This window comes from Cetorhinus maximus, chromosome 20, assembly GCF_964194155.1.
Source record: "Cetorhinus maximus chromosome 20, sCetMax3.hap1.1, whole genome shotgun sequence".
Taxonomy (NCBI): domain Eukaryota; kingdom Metazoa; phylum Chordata; class Chondrichthyes; order Lamniformes; family Cetorhinidae; genus Cetorhinus; species Cetorhinus maximus.
This window is the reverse complement of record NC_135898.1, coordinates 4,500,133-4,524,004: the sequence shown is the minus strand read 5'-3', so window position 1 is coordinate 4,524,004 and position 23,872 is coordinate 4,500,133.

Genomic DNA, 23,872 nt, shown 5'->3' with positions numbered 1-23,872 from the left:
AACGTTAACACAGTGAGCTAACGACGCATTGAGCTAACGTTAACACAGTGAGCTAACGACACAGTGAGCTAACGTTAACACAGTGAGCTAACGTTAACACAGTGAGCTAACGTTAACACGGTGAGCTAACGTTAACACAGTGAGCTAACAGTAACACAGTGAGCTAACGACACAGTGAGCTAACGTTAACAGAGTGAGCTAACGTTAACACAGTGAGCTAACATTAACAGAGAGAGCTAACGTTACACAGTGAGCTAACATTAACACAGTGAGCTAACGTTAACGCAGTGAGCTAACGACACAGTGAGCTAACGTTAACACAGTGAGCTAACATTAACACAGTGAGCTAACGGTAACGCAGTGAGCTAACGACATAGTGAGCTAACGTTAACAGAGTAGGCTAACGTTAACACAGTGAGCTAACGTTAACACAGTGAGTAAACGACACAGTGAGCTAACTTTAACACAGTGAGCTAACGTTAACACAGTGAGCTTACGACGCATTGAGCTAACGTTAACACAGTGAGCTAACGACACAGTGAGCTAACGTTAACACAGTGAGCTAACGTTAACACAGTGAGCTAAGGTTAACATGGTGAGCTAACGACACAGTGAGATAATGACACAGTGAGCTAACGTTAACACAGTGAGCTAAAGTTAACACAGTGAGCTAACATTAACACAGTGAGCTAACGTTAACACAGTGAGCTAACGTTAACACAGTGAGCAAACGTTAACACAGTGAGCTAACAATAACACAGTGAGCTAACGACACAGTGATCTAACGTTAACAGAGTGTGCTACCGTTAACACAGTGAGCTAACGTTAACACAGTGAGCAAACGTTAACACAGTGAGCAAACATTAACACAGTGAGCTAACGACACAGTGAGCTAACGTTAACACAGTGAGCTAACGTTTACACAGTGAGCTAACTTTAACAGAGTGAGCTAACGTTAACACATTGAGCTAACGATAACACAGTGAGCTAACGTTAACAGAGTGAGCTAACGAAAGAGTGAGCTAACGTTAACCCAGTGAAATAACGTTAAAACAGTGAGCTAACGTTAACACAGTGAGCTAACAACACAGTGAGCTAAAGTTAACTCAGTGAGCTAACGACACAGTGAGCTAACGTTAACACAGTGAGCTAAAGTTAACAAAGTGAGCTAAAGTTAACACAGTGAGCTAACGTTAACACAGTGAGCTAACGTTAACACAGTGAGCTTACGTTAACACAGTGAGCTAACGTTAACACAGTGAGCTAACGTTAACATAGTGAGCAAACGACGCAGTGAGCTAACATTAACAGAGTGAGCTAACGTTAACACAGTGAGCTAACGTTAACACAGTGAGCTAACTTTAACACAGTGAGCTAATGTTAACACAGTGAGCTTACTATAACAGAGTGAGCTAATGTTAACGCAGTGAGCTAACGTTAACACAGTGAGCTAACGTTAACACAGTGAGCTAACGTTAACACAGTGAGCTTACGTTAACAGAGTGAGCGAACGTTAACACAGTGAGCTAACGTTAACACAGTGAGCTAACGACACAGTGAGCTAACGTTAACACAGTGAGCTAACATTAACACAGTGAGCTAACGACACAGTGAGATAACGACACTGTGAGCTAACGTTAACACAGTGAGCGAACGTTAACACAGTGAGCTAACGTTAATACAGTGAGCTAACGACACAGTGAGCCAACGTTAACACTGTGAGCTAACGTTAACACAGTGAGCTAACGTTAACACAGTTAGCTAACGTTAACAGAGTGAGCTAACTTAAACACAGTGAGCTAACGTTAACACAGTGAGCAAATATTAACACAGTGAGTTAACGTTAACACAGTGAGCTAACATTAACATTGTGAGCTAACGTTAACACAGTGAGCTAACGTTAACACAGTGAGTTAACGTTAACACAGTGAGCTAACGACACAGTGAGCTAACGTTAACACAGTGATCTAACATTAACACAGTGAGCTAACGACACAGTGAGATTACGACACAGTGAGATAACGACACAGCGAGCTAACGTTAACACAGTGAGCTAACGTTAACAGAGTGAGCTGACGTTAACACAGTGAGCTAACGTTAACACAGTGAGCTAACGTTAACACAGTGAGCTAACGTTAACACAGTGAGCTAACGACACAGTGAGCTAACGTTAAAACAGTGAGCTAACGACACAGTGAGCTAACGTTAACACAGTGAGCTAACGACACAGTGAGCTAACGTTAACACAGTGAGCTAACGACACAGTGAGCTAATGTTAACACAGTGAGCTAACGACACAGTGAGCTAACGTTAACAGAGTGAGCTAACGACACAGTGAGCTAACGTTAACAGAGCGAGCTAACGTTAACGCAGTGAGCTAACGTTAACACAGTGATCTAACGTTAACACAGTGAGCTGACGTTAACACAGTGAGCTAACGACACAGTGAGCTAACGTTAACACAGTGAGCTAACGTTAACACAGTGAGCTAACGTTAACACAGTGAGCTAACGTTAACACAGTGAGCTAACGACACAGTGAGCTAACGTTAACACAGTGAGCTAACGTTAACAGAGTGAGCTAACATTAACACAGTGAGCTAACATTAACACAGTGAGCTAACATTAACACAGTGAGCTAACATTAACACAGTGAGCTAACATTAACACAGTGAGCTAACGTTAACACACTGAGCTAACGTTAACACAGTGAGCTAACGTTAACAGAGTGAGCTAATGTTAACACGGTGAGCTAACGTTAACACAGTGAGCTAAAGTTAATACAGTGAGCTAACGTTAACACACTGAGCTAAAGTTAACAGAGTGAGCTAACATTAACGCAGTGACCTAACATTAACACAGTGAGCTAACGTTAACACAGTGAGCAAACGTTAACACAGTGAGCTTACGTTAACACAGTGAGCTAACGTTGACACAGTGAGCTAACGTTAACACAGTGAGCTAACGTTAACACAGTGAGCTAACGTTAACAGAGTGAGCTAACGTAATCACAGTGAGCTAATGTTAACACAGTGAGCTAACGTTAACACAGTGAGCTAACGATAACACAGTGAGCTAAAGACAAAGTGAGCTAACGTTAACACGGTGAGCTAACGTTAACACAGTGAGCGAACGTTAACACAGTGAGCTAACGTTAACACAGTGAGCTAACGACACAGTGAGCTAACGTTAACACAGTGAGCTAACATTAACACAGTGAGCTAATGACACAGTGAGCTAACGACACAGTGAGCTAACCTTAACACAGTGAGCTAACATTAACACAGTGAGCTAACGACACAGTGAGATAACGTCACAGTGAGATAACGACACAGTGAGCTAACGTTAACACAGTGAGCTAACGTTAACACAGTGAGCTAACATTAACACAGTGAGCTAACGTTAACACAGTGAGCAAACGTTAACACAGTGAGCTAACATTAACACAGTGAGCTAACGACACAGTGATCTAATGTTAACAGAGTGTGCTAACGTTAACACAGTGAGCTAACGTTAACACAGTGAGCTAACTTTAACAGAGTGAGCTAACGTTAACACAACGAGCTAACGATAACACAGTGAGCTAACGTTAACAGAGTGAGCTAACGAAACAGTGAGCTAACGTTAACACAGTGAGATAATGTTAACACAGTGAGCTAACGTTAACACAGTGAGCTAACAGCACAGTGAGCTAAAGTTAACTCAGTGAGCTAACGACACAGTGAGCTAACGTTAACACAGTGAGCTAACGTTAACAAAGTGAGCTAACGTTAACACAGTGAGCTAACGACACAGTATTTAACGTTAATACAGTGAGCTAACGACACAGTGAGCTAACGTTAACACAGTGAGCTAACCTTAACACAGTGAGCTAACTTTCACACGATGTGCTAACGACACAGTGAGCTAACGTTAACACAGTGAGCTAACGTTAACACAGTGAGCTAACGTTAACACAGTGAGCTCACTTTAACACAGTGAGCTCACGTTAACACAGTGAGCTTACGTTAACACAGTGCGCTAACGTTAACACAGTGAGCTAACGTTAACACAGTGAGCTAACGACACAGTGAGCTAAAGTTAACAGAGTGAGCTAACGTTAACAAAGTGAGCTAACGTTAACACAGTGAGCTAACGTTAACACAGTGAGCTAATGTTAACACAGTGAGCTTACTTTAACAGAGTGAGCTAATGTTAACACAGTGAGCTAACGTTAACACAGTGAGCTAACGTTAACACAGTGAGCTAACGTTAACAGAGTGAGCTAACGTTAACACAGTGAGCTAACGTTAACACAGTGAGCGAACATTAACACAGTGAGCTAACGTTAACACAGTGAGCTAACGACACAGTGAGCTAACGTTGACACAGTGAGCTATCATTAACACAGTGAGCTAACGACACAGTGAGATAACGACACTGTGAGCTAACGTTAACACAGTGAGCGAACGTTAACACAGTGAGCTAACGTTAATACAGTGAGCTAACGACACAGTGAGCCAACGTTAACACAGTGAGCTAACATTAACACAGTGAGCTAACGACACAGTGAGATAACGACACAGTGAGCTTACGACACAGCGAGCTAACCTTAACACAGTGAGCTAACATTAACACAGTGAGCTAACGACACAGTGAGATAACGATACAGTGAGATAACGACACAGTGAGATAACGTTAACATAGTGAGCTAACATTAACACAGTGAGCTAACGTTAACACAGTGAGCTATCATTAACACAGTGAGCAAACGACACAGTGAGCTAACGTTAACAGAGTGAGCTAACGTTAACACAGTGAGCTAACATTAACACAGAGAGCTAACGTTACACAGTGAGCTAACGACACAGTGAGCTAACGTTAACACAGTGAGCTTATGTTAACACAGTGAGCTAACGTTAACGCAGTGAGCTAACGTTAACAGAGTGAGCTAACGTTAACACAGTGAGCTAACGTTAACACAGTGAGCTAACGTTAACATAGTGAGATAACGTTAACAGTGTGAGCTAACGTTAACACAGTGAGCTAACGACATAGTGAGCTAACGTTAACACAGTGAGCTAACAATAACACAGTGAGCTAACATTAACACAGTGAGCTAACGTTAACACAGTGAGCTAACGTTAACACGGTGAGCTAACGACACAGTGAGCTAACGTTAACACAGTGAGCTAACGTTAACACAGTGAGCTAACGTTCACACAGTGAGCTAACGACACAGTGAGGTAACGTTAACACAGTGAGCTAACGACACATTGAGCTAACGTTAACACAGTGAGCTAACGTTAACACAGTGAGCTATCGTTAACACGGTGAGCTAACGACACAGTGAGCAAACGTTAACACAGTGAACTAACGTTAACACAGTGAGCTAACGTTAACACAGTGAGCTCACATTAACACAGTGAGCTAACGTTAACACAGTGAGCTAACGTTAACACAGTGAGCTAACGTTAACACAGTGAGCTAACGTTAACACAGTGAGCTAACGACACAGTGATCTAACGTTAACAGAGTGAGCTAACGTTAACACAGTGAGCTAACGTTAACACAGTGAGCTAACGTTATCACAGTGAGCTAACTTTAACAGAGTGAGCTATTGTTAACACAGAGAGCTAACGTTAACACAGTGAGCTAATGTTAACACAGTGAGCTAACATTAAAACAGTGAGCTAACGACACAGTGTGATAACGACACAGAGAGCTAACATTAACACAGTGAGCTAACATTAACAAAGTGAGCTAACGACAGAGAATGATAACGACACAGTGAGATAACAACACAGCGAGATAACGTTAACACAGTGAGCTAACATTAACACAGTGAGCTAACGACACAGTGAGATAACGACACAGTGAGATAACGACACAGTGAGCTAACGTTAACACAGTGAGCAAACATTAACACAGTGAGCTAATGACACAGTGATATAATGACACAGTGAGCTAACGTTAACACAGTGAGCTAACATTAAAACAGTGAGCTAACGTTAACACAGTGAGCTAACGGCACAGTGAGCTAACGTTAACAGAGTGAGCTAACGTTAACAGAGTGAGCTAACGTTAACACAGTGAGCTAACGTTAGCACAGTGAGCTAACGTTAACACAGTGAGCTAACGACACAGTGAGCTAACGTTAGCACAGTGAGCTAACGAAACAGTGAGCTAACGTTAACAGAGTGAGCTAATGACACAGTGAGCTAACGTTAACAGAGTGAGCAAACGTTAACACAGTGAGCTAACGTTAACACAGTGAGCTTACGTTAACACAGTGAGCTAACGTTAACACAGTGAGCTAACTTTAACAGTGTGAGCTAATGTTAACACAGTGAGCTAACGTTAACAGAGTGAGCTAACTTTAACACATTGAGCTAACGTTAACAGAGTGAGCTAACGTTAACACAGTGAGCTAACTTTAACAGTGTGAGCTAACGTTAACACAGTGAGCTGACGTTAACAGAGTGAGCTAACGTTAACACATTGATTTTTCGTTAACAGAGTGAGCTAACGTTAACACAGTGAGCTAACATTAACACAGTGAGCTAACGTTAACACAGTGAGCTAACGTTAACACAGTGAGCTAACTTTAACAGAGTGATCGAATGTTAACACAGTGAGCTAACGTTAATACAGGGAGCTAACGACACAGTGAGCTAACGTTAACACAGTGAGCCAACGTTAACACAGTGAGCTAACATTAACACAGTGAGCTAACGACACAGTGAGATAACGACACAGTGAGCTAACGACACAGTGAGCTAACCTTAACACAGTGAGCTAACATTAACACAGTGAGATAACGACACAGTGAGATAACGACACAGTGAGCTAACGTTAACACAGTGAGCTAACGTTAACACAGTGAGCTAACATTAACACAGAGAGCTAACGTTAACACAGTGAGCTAACGTTAACACAGTGAGCTAACGTTAACACAGTGAGCTAACATTAACACAGTGAGCTAACGACACAGTGAGCTAACGTTAACAGAGTGAGCTAACGTTAACACAGTGAGCTAACATTAACACAGAGAGCTAACGTTACAAAGTGAGCTAACGACACAGTGAGCTAACGTTAACACAGTGAGCTTACGTTAACACAGTGAGCTTACGTTAACGCAGTGAGCTAACGTTAACAGAGTGAGCTAACGTTAACACAGTGAGCTAACGTAAACACAGTGAGCTAACGACAGAGTGAGCGAACGTTAACACAGTGAGATAACATTAACAGAGTGAGCTAACGTTAACACAGTGAGCTAACGACACAGTGAGCTAACGTTAACATAGTGAGCTAACGACACAGTGAGCTAACGTTAACACAGTGAGCTAACGTTAACACAGTGAGCTAACGTTAACACGGTGAGCTAACGACACAGTGAGCTAACGTTAACACCGTGAGCTAACGTTAACATAGTGAGCTAACGACACAGTGAGCTAACGTTAACACAGTGAGCTAACGTTAACACAGTGAGCTAAAGTTAACACGGTGAGCTAACGACACAGTGAGCTAACGTTAACACAGTGAGCTAACGTTAACACAGTGAGCTAACGACACAGTGAGCTAACATTAACACAGTGAGCTAACGACACAGTGAGCTAACGTTAACAGAGTGAGCTAACGTTAACACAGTGAGCTAACATTAACACAGAGAGCTAACGTTACAAAGTGAGCTAACGACACAGTGAGCTAACGTTAACACAGTGAGCTTACGTTAACACAGTGAGCTTACGTTAACGCAGTGAGCTAACGTTAACAGAGTGAGCTAACGTTAACACAGTGAGCTAACGTAAACACAGTGAGCTAACGACAGAGTGAGCGAACGTTAACACAGTGAGATAACATTAACAGAGTGAGCTAACGTTAACACAGTGAGCTAACGACACAGTGAGCTAACGTTAACATAGTGAGCTAACGACACAGTGAGCTAACGTTAACACAGTGAGCTAACGTTAACACAGTGAGCTAACGTTAACACGGTGAGCTAACGACACAGTGAGCTAACGTTAACACAGTGAGCTAACGTTAACACAGTGAGCTAACGTTAACACAGTGAGCTAACGACACAGTGAGGTAACGTTAACATAGTGAGCTAACGACACAGTGAGCTAACGTTAACACAGTGAGCTAACGTTAACACAGTGAGCTAACGTTAACACGGTGAGCAAACGACACATTGAGCTAACGTTAACACAGTGAGCTAACGTTAACACAGTGAGCTAACGTTAACACAGTGAGCTCACATTAACACAGTGAGCTAACGTTAACACAGTGAGCTAACGTTAACACAGTGAGCTAACTTTAACAGAGTGAGCTAACGTTAACACATTGAGCTAACGATAACACAGTGAGCTAACGTTAAAAGAGTGAGCTAACGAAAGAGTGAGCTAACGTTAACCCAGTGAGATAACGTTAACACAGTGTACTAACGTTAACACAGTGAGCTAACAACACAGTGAGCTAAAGTTAACTCAGTGATCTAACGACACAGTGAGCTAACGTTAACACAGTGAGCTAACGTTAACAAAGTGAGCTAACGTTAACAGAGTGAGCTAACGTTAGCACAGTGAGCTAACGTTAACACATTGATCTATCGTTAACACAGTGAGCTAACATTAACACAGTGAGCTAACGAAGCAGTGAGATAACGACAGTGCGAGCTAACATTAACACAGTGAGCTAACATTAACACAGTGAGCTAACGACACAGTGAGATAACGACACAGTGAGATAACGACACAGTGAGCTAACGTTAACACAGTGAGCTAACATTAACACAGTGAGCTAACGTTAACGCAGTGAGCTAACGACACAGTGAGCTAACGTTAACAGAGTGAGCTAACGTTAACACAGTGAGATAACGTGAACACAGTGAGTAAACGACACAGTGAGCTAACTTTAACACAGTGAGCTAACGTTAACACAGTGAGCTAACGACGCATTGAGCTAACGTTAACACAGTGAGCTAACGACACAGTGAGCTAACGTTAACACAGTGAGCTAACGTTAACACAGTGAGCTAACGTTAACACGGTGAGCTAACGACACAGTGAGATTACGACACAGTGAGCTAACGTTAACACAGTGAGCTAACGTTAACACAGTGAGCTAACATTAACACAGTGAGCTAACGTTAACACAGTGAGCTAACGTTAACACAGTGAGCTAACTTTAACAGAGTGATCGAACGTTAACACAGTGAGCTAACGTTAATACAGGGAGCTGACGACACAGTTAGCCAACGTTAACACAGTGAGCTAACATTAATACAGTGAGCTAACGACACAGTGAGATAACGACACAGTGAGCTAACGACACAGTGAGCTAACCTTAACACAGTGAGCTAACATTAACACAGTGAGATAACGACACAGTGAGATAACGACACAGTGAGCTAACGTTAACACAGTGAGCTAACGTTAACACAGTGAGCTAACATTAACACAGAGAGCTAACGTTAACACAGTGAGCTAACGTTAACACAGTGAGCTAACATTAACACAGTGAGCTAACGACACAGTGAGCTAACGTTAACAGAGTCAGCTAACGTTAACACAGTGAGCTAACATTAACACAGAGAGCTAACGTTACAAAGTGAGCTAACGACACAGTGAGCTAACGTTAACACAGTGAGCTTACGTTAACACAGTGAGCTTACGTTAACGCAGTGAGCTAACGTTAACAGAGTGAGCTAACGTTAACACAGTGAGCTAACGTTAACACAGTGAGCTAACGTTAACACAGTGAGCTAACGACAGAGTGAGCGAACATTAACACAGTGAGATAACGTTAACAGAGTGAGCTAACGTTAACACAGTGAGCTAACGACACAGTGAGCTAACGGTAACATAGTGAGCTAACGACACAGTGAGCTAACGTTAACACAGTGAGCTAACGTTAACACAGTGAGCTAACGTTAACACGGTGAGCTAACGACACAGTGAGCTAACGTTAACACAGTGAGCTAACGTTAACACAGTGAGCTAACGTTAACACAGTGAGCTAACGACACAGTGAGGTAACGTTAACATAGTGAGCTAACGACACAGTGAGCTAACGTTAACACAGTGAGCTAACGTTAACACAGTGAGCTAATGTTAACACGGTGAGCAAACGACACATTGAGCTAACGTTAACACAGTGAGCTAACGTTAACACAGTGAGCTCACATTAACACAGTGAGCTAACGTTAACACAGTGAGCTAACGTTAACACAGTGAGCTAACTTTAACAGAGTGAGCTAACGTTAACACATTGAGCTAACGATAACACAGTGAGCTAACGTTAAAAGAGTGAGCTAACGAAAGAGTGAGCTAACGTTAACCCAGTGTGATAACGTTAACACAGTGTACTAACGTTAACACAGTGAGCTAACAACACAGTGAGCTAAAGTTAACTCAGTGATCTAACGACACAGTGAGCTAACGTTAGCACAGTGAGCTAACGTTAACACATTGATCTATCGTTAACACAGTGAGCTAACATTAACACAGTGAGCTAACGAAGCAGTGAGATAACGACAGTGCGAGCTAACATTAACACAGTGAGCTAACATTAACACAGTGAGCTAACGACACAGTGAGATAACGACACAGTGAGATAACGACACAGTGAGCTAACGTTAACACAGTGAGCTAACATTAACACAGTGAGCTAACGTTAACGCAGTGAGCTAACGACACAGTGAGCTAACGTTAACAGAGTGAGCTAACGTTAACACAGTGAGATAACGTTAACACAGTGAGTAAACGACACAGTGAGCTAACTTTAACACAGTGAGCTAACGTTAACACAGTGAGCTAACGACGCATTGAGCTAACGTTGACACAGTGAGCTAACGACACAGTGAGCAAACGTTAACACAGTGAGCTAACGTTAACACAGGGAGCTAACGTTAACACTGTGAGCTAACGACACAGTGAGATTACGACACAGTGAGCTAACGTTAACACAGTGAGCTAACGTTAAAACAGTGGGCTAACATTAACACAGTGAGCTAACGTTAACACAGTGAGCTAACGTTAACACAGTGAGCAAACGTTAACACAGTGAGCTAACAATAACACAGTGAGCTAACGACACAGTGATCTAACGTTAACAGAGTGTGCTAACGTTAACACAGTGAGCTAACGTTAACACAGTGAGCAAACGTTAACACAGTGAGCGAACATTAACACAGTGAGCTAATGACACAGTGAGCTAACGTTAACACAGTGAGCTAACGTTAACACAGTGAGCTAACTTTAACAGAGTGAGCTAACGAAAGAGTGAGCTAACGTTAACCCAGTGAGATAACGTTAAAACAGTGAGCTAACGTTAACACAGTGAGCTAACGATAACACAGTGAGCTAACGTTAACAGAGTGAGCTAACGAAAGAGTGAGCTAACGTTAACCCAGTGAGATAACGTTAAAACAGTGAGCTAACGTTAACACAGTGAGCTAACAACACAGTGAGCTAAAGTTAACTCAGTGAGCTAACGTTAACACAGTGAGCTAAAGTTAACAAAGTGAGCTAACGTTAACACAGTGAGCTAACGTTAACACAGTGAGGTAACGTTAACACAGTGAGCTTACGTTAACACAGTGAGCTAACGTTAACACAGTGAGCTAACGTTAACATAGTGAGCAAACGACACAGTGAGCTAACATTAACAGAGTGAGCTAACGTTAACACAGTGAGCTAACGTTAACACAGTGAGCTAACGTTAACACAGTGAGCTAATGTTAACACAGTGAGCTTACTATAACAGAGTGAGCTAATGTTAACGCAGTGAGCTAACATTAACACAGTGAGCTAACGTTAACACAGTGAGCTAACGTTAACACAGTGAGCTTACGTTAACAGAGTGAGCGAACGTTAACACAGTGAGCTAACGTTAACACAGTGAGCTAACGACACAGTGAGCTAACGTTAACACAGTGAGCTAACATTAACACAGTGAGCTAACGACACAGTGAGATAACGACACTGTGAGCTAACGTTAACACAGTGAGCGAACGTTAACACAGTGAGCTAACGTTAATACAGTGAGCTAACGACACAGTGAGCCAACGTTAACACAGTGAGCTAACATTAACACAGTGAGCTAACGTTAACACAGTTAGCTAACGTTAACAGAGTGAGCTAACTTTAACACAGTGAGCTAACGTTAACACAGTGAGCTAACGTTAACACAGTGAGCTAACGTTAACACAGTGAGTTAACGTTAAGACAGTGAGCTAACGTTAACACAGTGAGCTAACGACACAGTGAGATAACGACACAATGAGATAACTTTAACACAGTGAGCTAACATCAACACAGTGAGCTAACGACACAGTGAGATAACGACACAGTGAGATAACGACACAGTGAGCTAACGTTAACACAGTGATCTAACATTAACACAGTGAGCTAACGACACAGTGAGATTACGACACAGTGAGATAACGACACAGCGAGCTAACGTTAACAGAGTGAGCTGACGTTAACACAGTGAGCTCACACTAACACAGTGAGCTAACGTTAACACAGTGAGCTAACGACACAGTGAGCTAACGTTAACACAGTGAGCTAACGACACAGTGAGCTAACGTTAACACAGTGAGCTAAGGACACAGTGAGCTAACGTTAACACAGTGAGCTAACGACACAGTGAGCTAATGTTAACACAGTGAGCTAACGACACAGTGAGCTAACGTTAACAGAGTGAGCTATCGACACAGTGAGCTAACGTTAACAGAGCGAGCGAACGTTAACGCAGTGAGCTAACGTTAACACAGTGATCTAACGTTAACACAGTGAGCTGACGTTAACAGAGTGAGCTAACGTTAACACAGTGAGCTAACGTTAACACAGTGAGCTAACGACACAGTGAGCTAACGTTAACACAGTGAGCTAACGTTAACAGAGTGAGCTAACATTAACAAAGTGAGCTAACATTAACACAGTGAGCTAACGTTAACACACTGAGCTAACGTTAACACAGTGAGCTAACGTTAACAGAGTGAGCTAATGTTAACACGGTGAGCTAACGTTAACACAGTGAGCTAAAGTTAACACAGTGAGCTAACGTTAACACACTGAGCTAAAGTTAACAGAGTGAGCTAACATTAACGCAGTGACCTAACATTAACACAGTGAGCAAACGTTAACACAGTGAGCTTACGTTAACACAGTGAGCTAACGTTGACACAGTGAGCTAACGTTAACACAGTGAGCTAACGTTAACAGAGTGAGCTAACGTAATCACAGTGAGCTAACGTTAACACAGTGAGCTAACGTTAACACAGTGAGCTAACGTTAACACAGTGAGCTAAAGATACAGTGAGCTAACGTTAACACGGTGAGCTAACGTTAACACAGTGAGCGAACGTTAACACAGTGAGCTAACGTTAACAGAGTGAGCTAACGACACAGTGAGCTAACGTTAACACAGTGAGCTAACATTAACACAGTGAGCTAATGACACAGTGAGCTAACGACACAGTGAGCTAACCTTAACACAGTGAGCTAACATTAACACAGTGAGCTAACGACACAGTGAGATAACGTCACAGTGAGATAACGACACAGTGAGCTAACGTTAACACAGTGAGCTAACGTTAACACAGTGAGCTAACGTTAACACAGTGAGGAAACGTTAACACAGTGAGCTAATATTAACACAGTGAGCTAACGTTAACACAGTGAGGAAACGTTAACACAGTGAGCTAACATTAACACAGTGAGCTAACGACACAGTGATCTAATGTTAACAGAGTGTGCTAACGTTAACACAGTGAGCTAACGTTAACACAGTGAGCTAACTTTAACAGAGTGAGCTAACGTTAACACAATGAGCTAACGATAACACAGAGAGCTAACGTTAACAGAGTGAGCTAACGAAAGAGTGAGCTAACGTTAACACAGTGAGATAACGTTAACACAGTGAGCTAACGTTAACACAGTGAGCTAACAGCACAGTGAGCTAAAGTTAACTCAGTGAGCTAACGACACAGTGAGCTAACGTTAACACAGTGAGCTAACGTTAACAAAGTGAGCTAACGTTAACACAGTGAGCTAACGACACAGTAAGGTAACGTTAATACAGTGAGCTAACGACACAGTGAGCTAACGTTAACACAGTGAGCTAACGTTAACACAGTGAGCTAACTTTCACACGGTGTGCTAACGACACAGTGAGCTAACGTTAACACAGTGAGCTAACGTTAACACAGTGAGCTAACGTTAAGACAGTGAGCTCACGTTAACACAGTGAGCTCACGTTAACACAGTGAGCTTACGTTAACACAGTGCGCTAACGTTAACACATTGAGCTAACGTTAACACAGTGAGCTAACGACACAGTGAGCTAAAGTTAACAGAGTGAGCTAACGTTAACAAAGCGAGCTAACGTTAACACAGTGAGCTAACGTTAACACAGTGAGCTAATGTTAACACATTGAGCTTACTTTAACAGAGTGAGCTAATGTTAACACAGTGAGCTAACGTTAACATAGTGAGCTAACGTTAACAGAGTGAGCTAACGTTAACACAGTGAGCTAACGTTAACACAGTGAGCGAACGTTAACACAGTGAGCTAACGTTAACACAGTGAGCTAACGACACAGTGAGCTAACGTTAACACAGTGAGCTATCATTAACACAGTGAGCTAACGACACAGTGAGATAACGACACTGTGAGCTAACGTTAACACAGTGAGCGAACGTTAACACAGTGAGCTAACGTTAATACAGTGAGCTAACGAAACAGTGAGCCAACGTTAACACAGTGAGCTAACATTAACACAGTGAGCTAACGACACAGTGAGATAACGACACAGTGAGCTTACGACACAGCGAGCTAACCTTAACACAGTGAGCTAACATTAACACAGTGAGCTAACGACACAGTGAGATAACGATACAGTGAGATAACGACACAGTGAGCTAACGTTAACATAGTGAGCTAACATTAACACAGTGAGCTAACGTTAACACAGTGAGCTAACGTTAACACAGTGAGCTAACATTAACACAGTGAGCTAACGACACAGTGAGCTAACGTTAACAGAGTGAGCTAACGTTAACACAGTGAGCTAACATTAACACAGAGAGCTAATGTTACACAGTGAGCTAACGACACAGTGAGCTAACGTTAACACAGTGAGCTTACGTTAACACAGTGAGCTAACGTTAACGCAGTGAGCTAACGTTAACAGAGTGAGCTAACGTTAACACAGTGAGCTAACGTTAACACAGTGAGCTAACGTTAACACAGTGAGATAACGTTAACAGTGTGAGCTAACGTTAACACAGTGAGCTAACGACACAGTGAGCTAACGTTAACACAGTGAGCTAACAATAACACAGTGAGCTAACATTAACACAGTGAGCTAACGTTAACACAGTGAGCTAACGTTAACACGGTGAGCTAACGACACAGTGAGCTAACGTTAACACAGTGAGCTAACGTTAACACAGTGAGCTAACGTTCACACAGTGAGCTAACGACACAGTGAGGTAACGTTAACACAGTGAGCTAACGACACAGTGAGCTAACATTAACACAGTGAGCTAACGTTAACACAGTGAGCTAACGTCAACACGGTGAGCTAACGACACAGTGAGCTAACGTTAACACAGTGAACTAACGTTAACACAGTGAACTAACGTTAACACAGTGAGCTCACATTAACACAGTGAGCTAACGTTAACACAGTGAGCTAACGTTAACACAGTGAGCTAACGTTAACACAGTGAGCTAACGACACAGTGATCTAACGTTAACAGAGTGAGCGAACGTTAACACAGTGAGCTAACGTTAACACAGTGAGCTAACGTTATCACAGTGAGCTAACTTTAACAGAGTGAGCTATTGTTAACACAGAGAGCTAACGTTAACACAGTGAGCTAACGTTAACACAGTGAGCTCACACTAACACAGTGAGCTAACGTTAACACAGTGAGCTAACGACACAGTGAGCTAACGTTAACACAGTGAGCTAACGACACAGTGAGCTAACGTTAACACAGTGAGCTAACGACACAGTGAGCTAACGTTAACACAGTGAGCTAACGACACAGTGAGCTAATGTTAACACAGTGAGCTAACGACACAGTGAGCTAACGTTAACAGAGTGAGCTAACGACACAGTGAGCTAACGTTAACAGAGCGAGCTAATGTTAACGCAGTGAGCTAACGTTAACACAGTGATCTAACGTTAACACAGTGAGCTGACGTTAACAGAGTGAGCTAACTTTAACACAGTGAGCTAACGTTAACACAGTGAGCTAATGACACAGTGAGCTAACGTTAACACAGTGAGCTAACGTTAACAGAGTGAGCTAACATTAACACAGTGAGCTAACATTAACACAGTGAGCTAACGTTAACACACTGAGCTAACGTTAACACAGTGAGCTAACGTTAACAGAGTGAGCTAATGTTAACACGGTGAGCTAACGTTAACACAGTGAGCTAAAGTTAACACAGTGAGCTAACGTTAACACACTGAGCTAAAGTAAACAGAGTGAGCTAACATTAACGCAGTGACCTAACATTAACACAGTGAGCTAACGTTAACACAGTGAGCAAACGTTAACACAGTGAGCTTACGTTAACACAGTGAGCTAACGTTGACACAGTGAGCTAACGTTAACACAGTGAGCTAACGTTAACACAGTGAGCTAACGTTAACAGAGTGAGCTAACGTAATCACAGTGAGCTAACGTTAACACAGTGAGCTAACGTTAACACAGTGAGCTAAAGACACAGTGAGCTAACGTTAACACGGTGAGCTAACGTTAACACAGTGAGCGAACGTTAACACAGTGAGCTAACGTTAACACAGTGAGCTAACGACACAGTGCGCTAACGTTAACACAGTGAGCTAACGTTAACACAGTGAGCTAACATTAACACAGTGAGCTAACGTTAACACAGTGAGCAAACGTTAACACAGTGAGCTAACATTAACACAGTGAGCTAACGACACAGTGATCTAATGTTAACAGAGTGTGCGAACGTTAACACAGTGAGCTAACGTTAACACAGTGAGCTAACTTTAACAGAGTGAGCTAACGTTAACACAATGAGCTAACGATAACACAGTGAGCTAACGTTAACAGAGTGAGCTAACGAAAGAGTGAGCTAACGTTAACACAGTGAGATAACGTTAACACAGTGAGCTAACGTTAACACAGTGAGCTAACAGCACAGTGAGCTAAAGTTAACTCAGTGAGCTAACGACACAGTGAGCTAACGTAACACAGTGAGCTAACGTTAACAAAGTGAGCTAACGTTAACACAGTGAGCTAACGACACAGTAAGGTAACGTTAATACAGTGAGCTAACGACACATTGAGCTAACGTTAACACAGTGAGCTAACGTTAACACAGTGAGCTAACTTACACTCGGTGTGCTAACGACACAGTGAGCTAACGTTAACACAGTGAGCTAACGTTAACACAGTGAGCTAACGTTAAGACAGTGAGCTCACGTTAACACAGTGAGCTCACGTTAACACAGTGAGCTTACGTTAACACAGTGCGCTAACGTTAACACAGTGAGCTAACGTTAACACAGTGAGCTAACGACACAGTGAGCTAAAGTTAACAGAGTGAGCTAACGTTAACAAAGTGAGCTAACGTTAACACAGTGAGCTAACGTTAACACAGTGAGCTAATGTTAACACAGTGAGCTTACTTTAACAGAGTGAGCTAATGTTAACACAGTGAGCTAACGTTAACACAGTGAGCTAACGTTAACACAGTGAGCTAACGTTAACATAGTGAGCTAACGTTAACAGAGTGAGCTAACGTTAACACAGTGAGCTAACGTTAACACAGTGAGCGAACGTTAACACAGTGAGCTAACGTTAACACAGTGAGCTAACGACACAGTGAGCTAACGTTAACACAGTGATCTATCATTAACACAGTGAGCTAACGACACAGTGAGATAACGACACTGTGAGCTAACGTTTACAAAGTGAGCGAACGTTAACACAGTGAGCTAACGTTAATACAGTGAGCTAACGACACAGTGAGCCAACGTTAACACAGTGAGCTAACATTAACACAGTGAGCTAACGACACAGTGAGATAACGACACAGTGAGCTTACGACACAGCGAGCTAACCTTAACACAGTGAGCTAACATTAACACAGTGAGCTAACGACACAGTGAGATAACGATACAGTGAGATAACGACTCAGTGAGCTAACGTTAACATAGTGAGCTAACATTAACACAGTGAGCTAACGTTAACAGAGTGAGCTAACGTTAACACAGTGAGCTAACATTAACACAGAGAGCTAACGTTACACAGTGAGCTAACGACACAGTGAGCTAACGTTAACACAGTGAGCTTACGTTAACACAGTGAGCTAAAGTTAACGCAGTGAGCTAACGTTAACAGAGTGAGCTAACGTTAACACAGTGAGCTAACGTTAACACAGTGAGCTAACGTTAACACAGTGAGATAACTTTACAGTGTGAGCTAACGTTAACACAGTGAGCTAACGACACAGTGAGCTAACGTTAACACAGTGAGCTAACAATAACACAGTGAGCTAACATTAACACAGTGAGCTAACGTTAACACAGTGAGCTAACGTTAACACGGTGAGCTAACGACACAGTGAGCTAACGTTAACACAGTGAGCTAACGTTAACACAGTGAGCTAACGTTCACACAGTGAGCTAACGACACAGTGAGGTAACGTTAACACAGTGAGCTAACGACACAGTGAGGTAACGTTAACACAGTGAGCTAACGTTAACACAGTGAGCTAACGTTAACACGGTGAGCTAACGACACAGTGAGCTAACGTTAACACAGTGAACTAACGTTAACACAGTGAACTAACGTTAACACAGTGAGCTCACATTAACACAGTGAGCTAACGTTAACACAGTGAGCTAACGTTAACACAGTGAGCTAACGTTAACACAGTGAGCTAACGACACAGTGATCTAACGTTAACAGAGTGAGCTAACGTTAACACAGTGAGCTAACGTTAACACAGTGAGCTAACGTTATCACAGTGAGCTAACTTTAACAGAGTGAGCTATTGTTAACACAGAGAGCTAACGTTAACACAGTGAGCTAACGTTAACACAGTGAGCTAACATTAAAACAGTGAGCTAACGACACAGTGTGATAACGACACAGAGAGCTAACATTAACACAGTGAGCTAACATTAACAACGTGAGCTAACGACAGAGAAAGATAACGACACAGTGAGATAACGACACAGCGAGATAACGTTAACACAGTGAGCTAACATTAACACAGTGAGCTAACGACACAGTGAGATAACGACACAGTGAGATAACGACACAGTGAGCTAACGTTAACACAGTGAGCTAACATTAACACAGTGAGCTAATGACACAGTGAGATAATGACACAGTGAGCTAACGTTAACACAGTGAGCTAACATTAAAACAGTGAGCTAACGTTAACACAGTGAGCTAACGACACAGTGAGCTAACGTTAACAGAGTGAGCTAACGTTAACAGAGTGAGCTAACGTTAACACAGTGAGCTAACGTTAGCACAGTGAGCTAACGTTAACACAGTGAGCTAACGACACAGTGAGCTAACGTTAGCACAGTGAGCTAACGAAACAGTGAGTAACGTTAACAGAGTGAGCTAATGAGACAGTGAGCTTACGTTAACAGAGTGAGCTAACGTTAACACAGTGAGCTAACGTTAACAGAGTGAGCTAACGTTAACACAGTGAGCTAACATTAACACAGTGAGCTGACGTTAACAGAGTGAGCTAACGTTAACACAGTGAGCTAACGTTAACACAGTGAGCTTACGTTAACACAGTGAGCTAACGTTAACACAGTGAGCTAACGTTAACACAGTGAGCTAACGTTAACACAGTGAGCTAACGTTAACACAGTGAGCTAACTTTAACAGTGTGAGCTAATGTTAACAAGTGAGCTAACGTTAACAGAGTGAGCTAACGTTAACACAGTGAGCTAACGTTAACAGAGTGAGCTAACGTTAACACATTGATCTATCGTTAACAGAGTGAGCTAACGTTAACACAGTGAGCTAACATTAACACAGTGAGCTAACGTTAACACATTGATCTATCGTTAACAGAGTGAGCTAACGTTAACACAATGAGCTAACGTTAACACAGTGAGCTAACGTTAACACAGTGAGCTAACTTTAACAGAGTGATCGAACGTTAACACAGTGAGCTAACGTTAATACAGTGAGTTAACGACACAGTGAGCCAACGTTAACACAGTGAGCTTACATTAACACAGTGAGCTAACGACACAGTGAGATAACGACACAGTGAGCTAACGACACAGTGAGCTAACCTTAACACAGTGAGCTAACATTAACACAGTGAGCTAACGACACAGTGAGATAACGACACAGTGAGATAACGACACAGTGAGCTAACGTTAACACAGTGAGCTAACGTTAACACAGTGAGCTAACATTAACACAGAGAGCTAACGTTAACACAGTTAGCTAACGTTAACACAGTGAGCTAACATTAACACAGTGTGCTAACGACACAGTGAGCTAACGTTAACAGAGTGAGCTAACGTTAACACAGTGAGCTAACATTAACACAGTGAGCCAACGTTAACACAGTGAGCTAACGTTAACACGGTGAGCTAACGACACAGTGAGCTAACGTTAACAGAGTGAGCTAACGTTAACACAGTGAGCTAACATTAACACAGTGAGCTAACGTTAACACAGTGAGCTAACGTTAACACAGTGAGCTAACGACACAATGAGGTAACGTTAACACAGTGAGCTAACGACACAGTGTGCTAACGTTAACACAGTGAGCTAACGTTAACACAGTGAGCTAACGTTAACACGGTGAGCTAACGACACAGTGAGCTAACGTTAACACAGTGAACTAACGTTAACACAGTGAACTAACGTTAACACAGTGAGCTCACATTAACACAGTGAGCTAACGTTAACACAGTGAGCTAACGTTAACACAGTGAGCTAACGTTAACACAGTGAGCTAACGACACAGTGATCTAACGTTAACAGAGTGAGCTAACGTTAACACAGTGAGGTAACGTTAACACAGTGAGCTAACGTTATCACAGTGAGCTAACTTTAACAGAGTGAGCTATTGTTAACACAGAGAGCTAACGTTAACACAGTGAGCTAACGTTAACACAGTGAGCTAACATTAAAACAGTGAGCTAACGACACAGTGTGATAACGACACAGAGAGCTAACATTAACACAGTGAGCTAACATTAACAAAGTGAGCTAACGACAGAGAAAGATAACGACACAGTGAGATAACAACACAGCGAGATAACGTTAACACAGTGAGCTAACATTAACACAGTGAGCTAACGACACAGTGAGATAACGACACAGTGAGATAACGACACAGTGAGATAACGACACAGTGAGCTAACGTTAACACAGTGAGCTAACATTAACACAGTGAGCTAACGACACAGTGAGCTAACGACACAGTGAGATAACGACACAGTGAGATAACGACACAGTGAGCTAACGTTAACACAGTGAGCTAACATTAACACAGTGAGCTAATGACACAGTGAGATAATGACACAGTGAGCTAACGTTAACACAGTGAGCTAACATTAACACAGTGAGCTAACATTAAAACAGTGAGCTAACGTTAACACAGTGAGCTAACGACACAGTGAGCTAACGTTAACAGCATGAGCTAACGTTAACAGAGTGAGCTAACGTTAACACAGTGAGCTAACGTTAGCACCGTGAGCTAACGTTAACACAGTGAGCTAACGACACAGTGAGCTAACGTTAGCACAGTGAGCTAACGTTAACACAGTGAGCTAACGACACAGTGAGCTAACGTTAACACAGTGAGCTAACGTTAGCACCGTGAGCTAACGTTAACACAGTGAGCTAACGACACAGTGAGCTAACGTTAGCACAGTGAGCTAACGAAACAGTGAGCTAACGATAACACAGTGAGCTAACGACACAGTGAGCTAACGTTAGCACAGTGAGCTAACGAAACAGTGAGCTAACGATAACACAGTGAGCTAACGACACAGTGAGCTAACGTTAGCACAGTGAGCTAACGAAACAGTGAGCTAACGTTAACAGAGTGAGCTAATGACAGAGTGAGCTAACGTTAACAGAGTGAGCTAACGTTAACACAGTGAGCTAACGTTAACAGAGTGAGCTAACGTTAACACAGTGAGCTAACATTAACACAGTGAGCTGACGTTAACAGAGTGAGCTAACGTTAACACAGTGAGCTAACATTAACACAGTGAGCTAACGTTAACACAGTGAGCTAACGTTAACAGAGTGAGCTAACATTAACACAGTGAGCTAACGTTAACAGAGTGAGCTAACGTTAACACAGTGAGCTAACATTAACACAGTGAGCTAACGTTAACACAGTGAGCTTACGTTAACACAGTGAGCTAACGTTAACACAGTGAGCTAACGTTAACACAGTGAGCTAACGTTAACACAGTGAGCTAACGTTAACACAGTGAGCTAACGTTAACACAGTGAGCTAACTTTAACAGTGTGAGCTAATGTTAACACAGTGAGCTAACGTTAACAGAGTGAGCTAACGTTTACACAGTGAGATAACGACACAGTGAGCTAACGTTAACACAGTGAGCTAACGTTAACAGAGTGAGCTAACATTAACACAATGAGCTAACATTAACACAGTGAGCTGACGTTAACAGAGTGAGCTAACGTTAACACATTGATCTATCGTTAACAGAATGAGCTAACGTTAACACAGTGAGCTAACATTAACACAGTGAGCTAACGTTAACACAGTGAGCTAACGTTAACACAGTGAGCTAACTTTAACAGAGTGATCGAACGTTAACACAGTGAGCTAACGTTAATACAGTGAGCTAACGACACAGTGAGCCAACGTTAACACAGTGAGCTAACATTAACACAGTGAGCTAACGACACAGTGAGATAACGACACAGTGAGCTAACGACACAGTGAGCTAACCTTAACACAGTGAGCTAACATTAACACAGTGAGCTAACGACACAGTGAGATAACGACACAGTGAGATAACAACACAGTGAGCTAACGTTAACACAGTGAGCTAACGTTAACACAGTGAGCTAACATTAACACAGAGAGCTAACGTTAACACAGTGAGCTAACGTTAACACAGTGAGCTAACATTAACACAGTGAGCTAACGACACAGTGAGATAACGTTAACAGAGTGAGCTAACGTTAACACAGTGAGCTAACATTAACACAGAGAGCTAACGTTACACAGTGAGCTAACGACACAGTGAGCTAACGTTAACACAGTGAGCTAACGTTAACAAAGTGAGCTAACGTTAACACAGTGATCTAACGACACAGTAAGGTAACGTTAACACAGTGAGCTTACGTTAACACAGTGAGCTAACGTTAACACAGTGAGCTAACGACACAGTGAGCTAACGTTAACACAGTGAGCTTACGTTAACACAGTGAGCTAACTTTAACACAGTGAGCTTACGTTAACACAGTGAGCTAACTTTAACGCAGTGAGCTAACGTTAACAGAGTGAGCTAACGTTAACACAGTGAGCTAACGTTAACACAGTGAGCTAACGTTAACACAGTGAGATAACGTTAACAGTGTGAGCTAACGTTAACACAGTGAGCTAACGCCACAGTGAGCTAACGTTAACACAGTGAGCTAACGTTAACGCAGTGAGCTAACGTTAACACGGTGAGCTAACGACACAGTGAGCTAACGTTAACACAGTGAGCTAACGTTAACACAGTGAGCTAACGTTCACACAGTGAGCTAACGACACAGTGAGGTAACGTTAACACAGTGAGCTAACGACACAGTGAGCTAACGTTAACACAGTGAGCTAACGTTAACACAGTGAGCTAACGTTAA